The sequence below is a fragment of the Capsicum annuum genome, chromosome 1 (assembly GCF_002878395.1).
Source record: "Capsicum annuum cultivar UCD-10X-F1 chromosome 1, UCD10Xv1.1, whole genome shotgun sequence".
NCBI classification, from domain to species: domain Eukaryota; kingdom Viridiplantae; phylum Streptophyta; class Magnoliopsida; order Solanales; family Solanaceae; genus Capsicum; species Capsicum annuum.
The window spans coordinates 108,214,993-108,225,703 of NC_061111.1; the positions used below are offsets into that span (position 1 = coordinate 108,214,993).

General features: G+C 36.3%; 1 non-coding gene across 1 annotated transcript; it reads left to right on the top strand.

Annotated features, from left to right (window-relative positions):
- The first annotated feature begins 10,315 nt into the window (after nt 1-10,315).
- On the top strand, nt 10,316-10,422 carry LOC124892279. The gene has a single exon (XR_007050166.1). It is a non-coding gene; the product is annotated as a small nucleolar RNA R71 (small nucleolar RNA).
- The last annotated feature ends 289 nt before the right edge of the window (nt 10,423-10,711 follow it).

The window sequence follows — 10,711 nt, forward strand, 5'->3', positions numbered from 1 at the left end:
GATGAAAGGAATCCGTGGATGAACACTACGCATACCTTGGAAGGGAGGTTCTTGATGATTGACGGAGGAATTTCCTTGAAATTGGATCTTCAAGCTTAATTATAGAACCCTAGGTTTTTTGTCTCTTTTAGTGCTCTTGGATGATGAGCTTTGAGATGTTAATAGGGTTTTAATGTGTTTAGAAGCTATATATTTCGTAGGGTTAAGTTTAGGGATGTGTAAGAAGTGTTAAAAGACTTAATTACCCTTAAAATAACACAAAACGGAGTATTTTTGGCACCTGGAACTGACTTAGGTGGCGCCCAAGTGATTTCCTAAGCTAGGTTTGGCGGCACCTAACCAATCGACTATGTTTGGGTTGTGCGGCGCCTAACCAATCGCCTATCCTTACTATCTCTCACGAAAAAGGGCATAACCTTTTGCTTAGGTATTGGATTAAGGCAAAATTGGTATTGTTGGAAAGCTAATTCGATTCTCTACAATTTTGTGGGACTAAATCAGCCAAAATATCACATTAACATCAAGTTATACTCATTAAAAGATGACCCTTGAAAAATCGAACACTAAAACTTGATGGATTCAAAAACTCTTAGCTTGTATTACCTTAAGTGACTCATATGAACATTCTTAATGTATCATAAGCTATCTTATCACTAGGATACTCATTGTAATTCATGCACTAAAATGCTACTCACAGGATAGGAGGTTTCATATGTTGGAAAAGTGGTTTGTCTCCTAGCTTAGAAATATACGGGGTACTACAGTAGAGCACGCAACACTTATGGACAAGAGGCTATTAGATATTTTACGAAAAGTTTCCCTTCTTTTAGTATTCATATCATGCGAGTGAGCATGATCTCAAGTTAAACTCACAGTCTAATCTGTTCTCTCGTTTTCATTTATAGAACATGCCTCCCAAAAAAACTAACTAAAGGAGAAGCAGAAATTAGTCAGTACCTTAGCCCATCCAGCCAAATTACCTAGACTAATATGTCTCCTATGATGAATTCAAAGAAATTTTCACCACTCTCACTCATTCTGTGATAGCCCAGAATGAATGCCCAGCTGTCTTTCTGGCCAACACAGTGGCTAATACTACTACCGCCAGGATTAGGGACTTCACCCAAATGAACCCTCCATCTTTTATTGGGTTAAAGTCAAATGAGGACCTATAGGAATTTCTTGATCAGATGTAAATGGTTATACATATTATGGGGATAACAACTATTGAGAGTACAAAGTTAGCTTTATATCAGTTGAAAAATATTACTCACTCATGGTTTAAATAGTGAAAAGTATATAGGACCACAGATGCAGGCCCATAGAATGGGAGGAGTTTTTTATTTCTTTTTTTGATAGGTTCTTCTCGCTAGAGTTGAAGAAAGTAAAGGTTTTGGAATTTATAAATTTGAAGCAGGGAATTATGACGGTACGACAGTATTCTCTCAAGTTTACATAATTAGCTAGATAAGCTCCTCATGTGGTAGCAGATAGCAAATCTAAGATGAGTAAGTTTTGTTTGGCATGTCTAATAGTGTGGTCGAGAAGTGTAGGACCATAATATTGATTAAGTATATGGACATATCCAGGCTCATGGTCCATGCTCAGCAGTTAGAGGAGGATAAGAAAACGGAGAAAGAGAGGGATAATAAGAGAGCAAGAACAAATAGTTTCAACTTCCCTCAGCCTAAGACAGAAGGTAGGAATCATTCTCACTTCTGCCTAAAATACTTAATTCTAGCTCCATCCTCAGTGAGTGCTCCCATGCCAAAATTTAAATATGGCATAAGAGATAGGGCATTAGGCCCTAAACCCTAAGGTAGTGTTAGAAGTTCCTAAAAAAATCCTCTCTTCCCAAAGAGTGGCAGACAGAATCAGGGTGTCAGTAGAGTTGGCAGTGACGTATATGTCAGATATGGCAAACTAGGACATAGAGTTAGATAGTGTCCTTAGGTGGAATCACAAAGTTAGCATAACCGCCTCTCAGGTCAGTTTGATTGCTTGAATCAGTAGGGTGCTACTTCTAGTGCCACTAGTGGGCAACACCCAAATAGAATCTATGCACATCAGTCCTGACAGGTTCAATAAAGTTCTCCTGATGTGGTCACTGGTCCATTATAAGTTTATCATTTGTATATTTATGATTTGCTAGATTTAGGAGCTTCTTTGTTTTTTGTAACTTCCTATATAGCTGTTGACTTCAGATTCAAATCCAAAATTCTAATAGGACCTTACTCAGTATCTACCCTAGTGTGTAAATCTATCATAGCCTGGTGGGTATACAGAAACTGTACGATTATGGTATCCCAGAAAGTCAATTCAGCAGACTTAGTCAAATTAGAGATGACCAACTTTGATGTAACTCTTGGCATGGATTGGCTTCATTCCTTCTATGCCTGTCGACTACAAAAATAGAATTGTCCATTTTTAGTTTCTGAATGATACCATCCTAGAGTAGAGAGGTAGTACTTCAGCATTTAGGGGTCAGCTAGTTTCCTACCTTAGGGCAAGGAAAATGATATATAAGGGATGTGTCTACCATCTCATTCAAGTCCAGGACTCAATATTATAAAACCCTACTCTTCAGTCAGTATTAGTAGCATGTAAATTCTCAGACATGTTTCCCAAAGATGTTCTCGAAGTTTCTCCCAAATGAGAAATCGACTTTGGAATAGAGCTTCTTCAAGATACCCAGCCCATATCTATTCTTCCATATAGAATGGCTCCATTAGAACTCGACGAATTAAAATAATAATTCAAAAATCTCCTAGATAAGGATTTATCAGACCCACTGTGTCCCCATGGGGCACACCTATTCTATTCGTGCATAAGAAAGACGATTCTCTCAGAATGTGTAATAACTACTGTCAGTTAAATAAAGTCACGATCAATAACAAGTATCCACTTACCAGAACTAATGACTTGTTTGACCAATTTCAGGGTGCCAGTTAGTTTTTAAGATAGACCTCAAATCAGGCTATCATCAGCTTAGAGTTAGAGAATGTCACATTCCAAAAATAACTTTTAGAACTCGGTATGATCACTTCAAATTCTTAGTTATTTCCTTTGGTATTACCAATGCCCCAGCATCTTTTATGGACTTGATGAATCGTGTGTTCAAGCATTGGACATATTTACCATAGTCTTCATAAATGATATCCTTGTCTACTCCTGCAGTGAACATGATCATGTAGACTATCTTAGAATAGTATTACAGACTCTCAGAAACCATCAACTATTCACCAAATTTAGTAAGTCCAAATTTTTTCTAAGGTGAGTAGCTTTCATTCGCCATATCATTTCTGGTGATGGCATTAGAATTGATCGCCAAAAGACTATAGCAGTGAGAAACTAGCCCAGACCCATCTCTCCATCCAATATTAGTAGTTTATTAGGCTTGGTTGGCTATTACCGATGGTTTCCTAAGGTATCTTTGTTTGTTGCATCCTCTATGTCTAGATTAACTCAGAAGAAGGTCAAATTTTAGTGGTTACATTCTTGTGAGAAGAGTTTTCAGGAGTTGAAGACTCGACTCACTACAGCCCCAGTTTTGACTCTACCAGATAGTTTAGAAGACTTTGTTGTGTATTTTAATACTTCTAGGGTTGGTTTGGGTATGTTTTGATGTAGAGAAGTAAGGTCATAGCCTACGTCTCTAGCTAGCTTAAACCCCATGCAAAGAACTATCCAACTAATGATCTTGAGATAAAAGCAGTAGTATTTGCCTTAAATATTTGGAGGCATTATTTGTATAGAGTGCACATTGATGTCTTCACTAACCATAAGAGCCTCTAGTATGGTGTAGACTACAGTATTTGATGTGTTCAGGAAAGGTGTTTAGAGTTGTTGAAAGACTACGACATGAGTGTTCTATATCATTTGGAAAAAGCCAATGTAGTGGCTGATACTCTTAGTAGGATGTTTATGGGTAGTATTGCTCATATAGATGATGGTAGGAAAAAGTTAGCTTAGGAAGTTCATCAGCTTTCCCAACTAGGTGTTAGCTTAGTAGATTCAACAAAAAGTAGTGTATGGGTGCAGAGTAGTTTAGAATCATCCCTAGTTTCCAAAGTGAAGGAAAAGAAATATAGGGATCCTAGCCTAGTTAAGTTGAAAGAATCAGTCAGAGATCAGAAGATAGAGGTTTTCTCCCAAGAGTGAGATAGTGTATTGCATTATCAGGGTCGGCTATGTATGCCAGGTGTAGATGACCTGAGATAGCAGATTCTTGTAGAAGCATATGGTGCGTGTTACTCTATTCATCCAGGGGCTATTAAGATGTACCGTGATTTGTGGGAGATCTATTAGTGGAGTGGGATGAAAACAGACCTTGTAGAGTTTATAGCTAAGTGCTTGACATGTCAGCAGGTTAAGATTGAGAACCAGAAACCTAGTGGGTCTATGCAGGAGTTTAATATCCCCACTTTGAAGAGGGAAAAGATGAACTTGGATTTTGTGATGGGTTTCCCTCGTACTTATCATCAGTATAATTTTGATTTGGTCATTGTAGACAGGATGACCAAATCAGCTCATTTCCAACCATTCCATTCCTCTTATTCAGTCGAGGACTATGCAAAGCTCTATATCAGGGAGTTGGTCAGATTACACAGAGTTCCATTATCTATAATCTTAGATAGAGGTACAAAGTTCACCTCTTATTTCTGGAAGGCGTTCCAAAAGGGTCTTGGTACCCAAGCTGACCTTAGTACAACTTTTCACCCTCAAATAGATGGTCAAGAAGATAGGACCATTCTGGTTTTAGAGGATATGCTATGAGCGTGTGCAATAGACTTTAAAGGTATTTGGGATAATCAGTTGCCTTTGATTGATTTCAGACATAACAACATCTATCATTCCAGCATTCAGATGGATCCATTTGAGGAGCTCTATGAGAGGAGATGTACATCTCCTATTGGTTGGCTGGAAGTGGGTGAGGCCACAGATGTAGGGCCTGACTTGGTATTAAATACCTTAGAAAAAGTTTAGTTGATCAGGGGAAGGCTTAAGATAGATCAAAGCTGACAAAAATCATATACATATGTGCATAGAAAGAATCTCGAGAATTCTCAGCTATTTCAGAAAGGTAACTTATGAGCTTAAGTTTCCTTTAGACTTAGCTTCAGTCCATCTAGTGTTCCATGTCTTCTTTCTAAAGAAATTCATAGGTGACTCAACAGTTATAGTCCCAAAGGGAATATAGACATTTAGAACATCCTCTCTTATGAGGAGATTTCAATCGAAATCCTTAATTATCAGATTCACAAACTGAGGAACAAAGGTCCCTTTAGTCAAAGTTCTTTGGAGGAACCAGTCCATTGAGGGGTCTACTTAGGAAGAAGAAGAAGATATGTGGACCAAGTATCCTTACCTCTTTTCTGAAAACTCAGAATTAGCCCAAGGTAATAGTTTTTCCTTGAACTTACTCAGTTCCATGCTTAGATCCTCCTTTATAGACTTGGTACGAGTTGCCATTGCATATTCAGTTGTGACTCCATGCACCAGATATGCATGTTTAGAATGAGAAACTCAGCTTATTAGCAATACTAGTCTTGCATTCATGAATCATGCTCAACTATGTACTCATGCATCAAATATAAATGTTGAGTAAGAACTTTCACTATTTAAGTAGTGTCAGTTATGAAATCATGTTGTAGTTATGCATATCCAGAATCTAAATTCCGTCTATTAGTATTCCCAGCTTAGTTAGTCTCATTCAAAGATGAATGTTACCAAGGGTCCCAAACTTAGAAAAATTCAACTAAGTATTCATACTTAGAGTTATTTTAGACATCATAAGTTGGCAATCATATTTCACGACCCTTATGACCTTCAAATAATGATTTTTAGGTTAATTTATGATTAGGAATGTCATTATGTGTTCTCGAACATGTTTTGGATTTTTTCGACTTCATTTGAAACACATTTAAAAGATTAAACTAGTGGATCGGCGTGATCTAAATGCGCCATATCGTCCATCACATCAATATGTATTTTTCCCTAACTCTTAGTGCAAATTCCAAAGAACCGATGTGGACTCGATGCGGCACGTCGGCTACCACATCGATGCTAATGATGCGGTGCATCGGTCAGCGCATTGCTAAATTAATTTCAATCATTAAAAAGCTTCATGCTCAGGGGTAATTAGGTCTTTTCCTACATTATGTCATCCCCTAAAACACGAAATTAAGCCCCTTTAGGGTCAAAATCCATTCATCTTTCTCAAAAATTCTTAAGAAGCAAACCCTACGATCTCTAATTTAAGATTCATCTTTTAAGAACACTCCATCATTCTTCACAAATTTGAATGCCAAGGTATGTGAAGTGTTCATCGAAGGGATTCCTTCCACCCTTGGAGTTCAAGAAACTCTTTCTAAATACAAGTTAATTGATTTCATGGATTTCATGTTGGATCTTGAATCTATTAACAATTAAGATGTTAATGGTGATCTAATTCCATGATTTGTCCCAAGTTTCATCCAAACTAGTTTAATTTTGAATTGAATTTTGTGAACTACATGTCAAACTCTTGAATTGAAAGTTTAATGTAGAATCCATGATATTACTACGTGTTTTTTGATATGTGAAATACCCATGCTCCCCAAGTATTTGTCAAAATGCTTATGTGATTAGACTAGTCCAAGCATAACATGTTATTATGTGATTTTTATCATTCACAAGCTCTTGTAAAACAAGTGTTTGACCAAAAATGTATAAGTTAATGTATTACTAGCAAGCTAGTCCCATTATGCTTCAAAAGTCATGCAGTGATTTACTTTTCATGCTGTTGAGTCCTGGGGGTATTTAATATCCAAAATTTAGCTGTTTACCTAGATCCAGAGTTAGTTACAAAAAAATCTTAGTCATGTCATGATCAGTAGTACTCTCAGTCAGTTATAAAACTCAAGAAAAACACAGTACACTCAATATCAGTCCATTCCAGTTTAGTATCCCGTTCAGACCTTAGTAAATTTAGTTAATTAATAGAATTCAATAGTATTCCATCAGTCAATGGATCTTAGTTAAACTCAGTTCAGTTCAGTTAGACATATAATCAATAATAATTAAGTGAAGCCTAGTATGAACTAGGAATTAATTCAGTGTGTATTCAGTTGGGAGTAGGATTCAGCACCGAGCGAACCCAGTGATGGAGGCATTCCTTCCAGCAGACGATTTAACACTTAGTAGCAATCCATGTATTCCTGAACTATGTAGCAAGCATAGATTTATACATCTTCTGACCAGACTAGCATTGATATATCTCATACGAGTTTTACTGCCAGCGAGGGTTGATGAAAGAGCTTTCTATCAGAGAAGGTTAACTCAGAGTTATCTTTACCCGTGTAACGGTACTGACACCCTTCCAACTAGGATTACAAGCTATACCCCAATCTATTCAGAAAAGAGCATGTCAGTTAGATGATTACCTCCCACCGTTATAGTTTTATTCTTCAAAATAGAACTTTGTTTAGTTATACAGAAATCAGGACTATTAGACATAGTCATTTAGTTTAGTACAAAACTCATAATAGTTCTATAGAGTGAAGACTGTCATATACATATACCCAGTTAACAGTAATACACTATCAATAAACTTAGATAAAAGTAAATCAGTAATTCAAAACTAAATATCCAGTGTTATCATGACCTCAGTTACAATTAAAATATTCATGTATGTACTTTTATTCAATTATACTCATGTTATTCAGTCAGTACTGCTCATGCATATAAACCCATGCATCTCATCCTACCTCACTTAGCATACCAGTACATAAAAATTACTTAAGTATACCTTTGTTTTGCGCTGTGATGTCTTATATCATAAGTTTAGATACATGAGCTCCCAATCATACTTAGCAGAGTGGTCCATCAGCAGCAGACTAGTGGTGAATCCTCATAGTTAGAGGAAATGATTATTATTATTTCAGTATCTCAGTTTATCAATTTTCAGTAGTCGGGGTTAGTTGAGGGTTTGTCCCATCAACCCCTTATTCAGAAAGTAGAAGCTTATCAGACTAGAGTATTACAGAAAGATTTATCAGTATTCAGTTTTCAGTACTCAGTATTTATTTTTACTTTTGAACCTTATGGCAAGTTTTCTCCTAATTTTTGCATAATATTATATTATTATTTAGTTATTGCAACAAGTATCGATCATCGATTAGCTTGTGGTCCCTCGGGATTATGAGCACCATGTAGCATCTGGGGTACAAACTCGAGGCGTTACACTTTATATCCTGCATCCATATATGTTTTGTTTAAATAGAAGAAAGTATTGATTCCCATGACATTCAATATTTCCTACCAATTTGTTTTATTTTTCTCTTCAATATTATCAATGCCTCTCTTACCTGCATGTCAAATAAACCTATAGATGAAATCACAGTAAAAATGTCATCCTCACCCAGGAAAGCATATTTCAGATGAGAGGGTTAAACTTTAAGCTCTAGCTTCGGTGCTTCAACTATAGATACCTTGGGAGAGGGACCAATTAGCCTATCCAATGGCTCAAATTCAGAATTCAAGGTAATCATTCTTGCCAAATCCATAATTTCTACCATTTCAAGTGCTTCAACATCTCCAAGAAAATCGTAACCCATAAATTCTCATTCAAGAGGGTCATTAGACAAAAGTAGGGTGAGCTCGAACACAAGGTATATGTCTATAATAGTAGATAATTATTCATAGATTGAAGGTAGCTTCATTGCCTTATACACGTCAAAAACCTTGACCTTGTCAGAAGATCTCATAGACATCTGTCTTATCACTAAATCAATTATTAAGCTCTCAGTAACTAAAAAGGATGTCTAAAAATAAATGGAACTTTTGAATCAACATCAAAATAAAGAATAACAAAGTCTACTAACAAAATAAGCAGTCTCAATTGCAGCAATACATCATCAATGATTCCGTCAGGGCTGCAAGTGACTGATCATCAAACTCTAGAATGATTGGGGTGGTTCTAGGGATGCCTAAACCCATTTTTCTAAACCAGGATATGAGCATAAGATTTATTCTTGCCCCTAGATCATATAAGAACCAAAAACTAATGGATTGCCCAATTGTGATCTATAGAGTGAAACTTAATATAGCTTTTAGCTTTATGGGAAATTTATTCTAAATCCTGGATGTGCACTCGACAGTAAGTGCTACTGTAGCATATTAAGTCAAATAGTTCTTGTTTTTTACAATGTCTTTCACATCTTATTTTTTACAATGTCTTTCACATACGTTTCATACTTTTGAACACTTCGCAAAATATCAATGAAATGAAGATTAATGTGGACCAGTTTAAAAATATGCATAAAATTCTTGTAATAATCTTACGCATAAAATTCTTGTAATAATCTTACTCTAGATGTTACCAAAGCCTTTGTGGGAATGGTGGAGGTGGCATCATTACATTTTCTGTAGTTTGGTTGCTTTAAAATTTGTCTTTTAGAACTTTCTCCTCATCTATTGATGTCTAACCATCAGTAGCCTTGTGATTCACCTGCTTAGGTTCTAACTCTTTCAACTGTAGTCCACTTTAAGTAATGATCACATTCACCTATTTTGGATTTGGCTCAATATTACTAGGAAGTCCTCCCTGAGGTATAGTGTTCTATACTGCTACAATATGACCCATTTGAACCTCTATGTTCTTCATAATCAACCATTAACTTTTCCCATCTGCTACCAATGGTGCTTGAGTAGCCATAATCTATTTTAGAATCTCTTCAATGTTACTTGACTGAGTAGTGGCTGGACTTCCTTGAACATTTTGCAGGTGATTCTGTTTTACTGGCCCCCTGTATTGATTGGAATTCTATTCTTTATTTCCATCACATGAGAGATTGGGATGATTTTGCATGTTAGAATTGTAATTATTACCAAAGTTCTATTGTCCTTGATGATTAGCATTTCCCTCATAATTGACAAACTCTAGATTTGTTGCAAAAGCATCACCTATATGTTAGCTACTCCAAAAAACCTCACACCACGTATGAGACTAATGAATTGCATTAGTTTTGATTGTATGGGCTATGTGATTCCCAAATTCATATTGCCGAGTTGAGTAGTTCGCTAATTTTTTAATGCAGAAATCAAGGCTCATATAGTCATGAACTGATCAACCTCCAACATACCAGCAACCTTATTTTGAGCACATCTTGCATCAACATGACACTCTAGACTCTCCTATGAAATCTAATTCAACGGTGTATATAATTCATCATTCATCTTCTCGAGAATGTTCCCGCCTACTAATAAATCCAGGAGAATCTAGGTTTTTGGCTTAATACCCTAAATGAATGTGTGTACCAATACATCATTTCTCTAATTATTATAAGGAAAATTCATAAGAATAGCGTTGAATCATTCCCAAGCTTGGTGAAGATTCTCTCTATTCTTATGCATAAAACTCAAAATATCACTTCTCAAATAAGTTGTCTTCCCTGATGGAAAAAATCGAATAATGAACTTTCAAGATAGATCATCCAAGGAAGTGATGGAGTTCAGTAGTTTAGCATATAATCTAGTTAACTGCCACTAGTGTGCTAAAGTTGCACCAATTATGCTTTAGTTCAAACTGACCACCCACCTTTGTCTTATGAATGCAATTCATAGCGTCATTTATCAATGTGATTGCCATTTCATAAAAACGTCTAGATTCTCCTCGAGCACGAACAGCTAGAACCACTGGGGCTAGAGTAATTAGAGCAATAGGATCAAT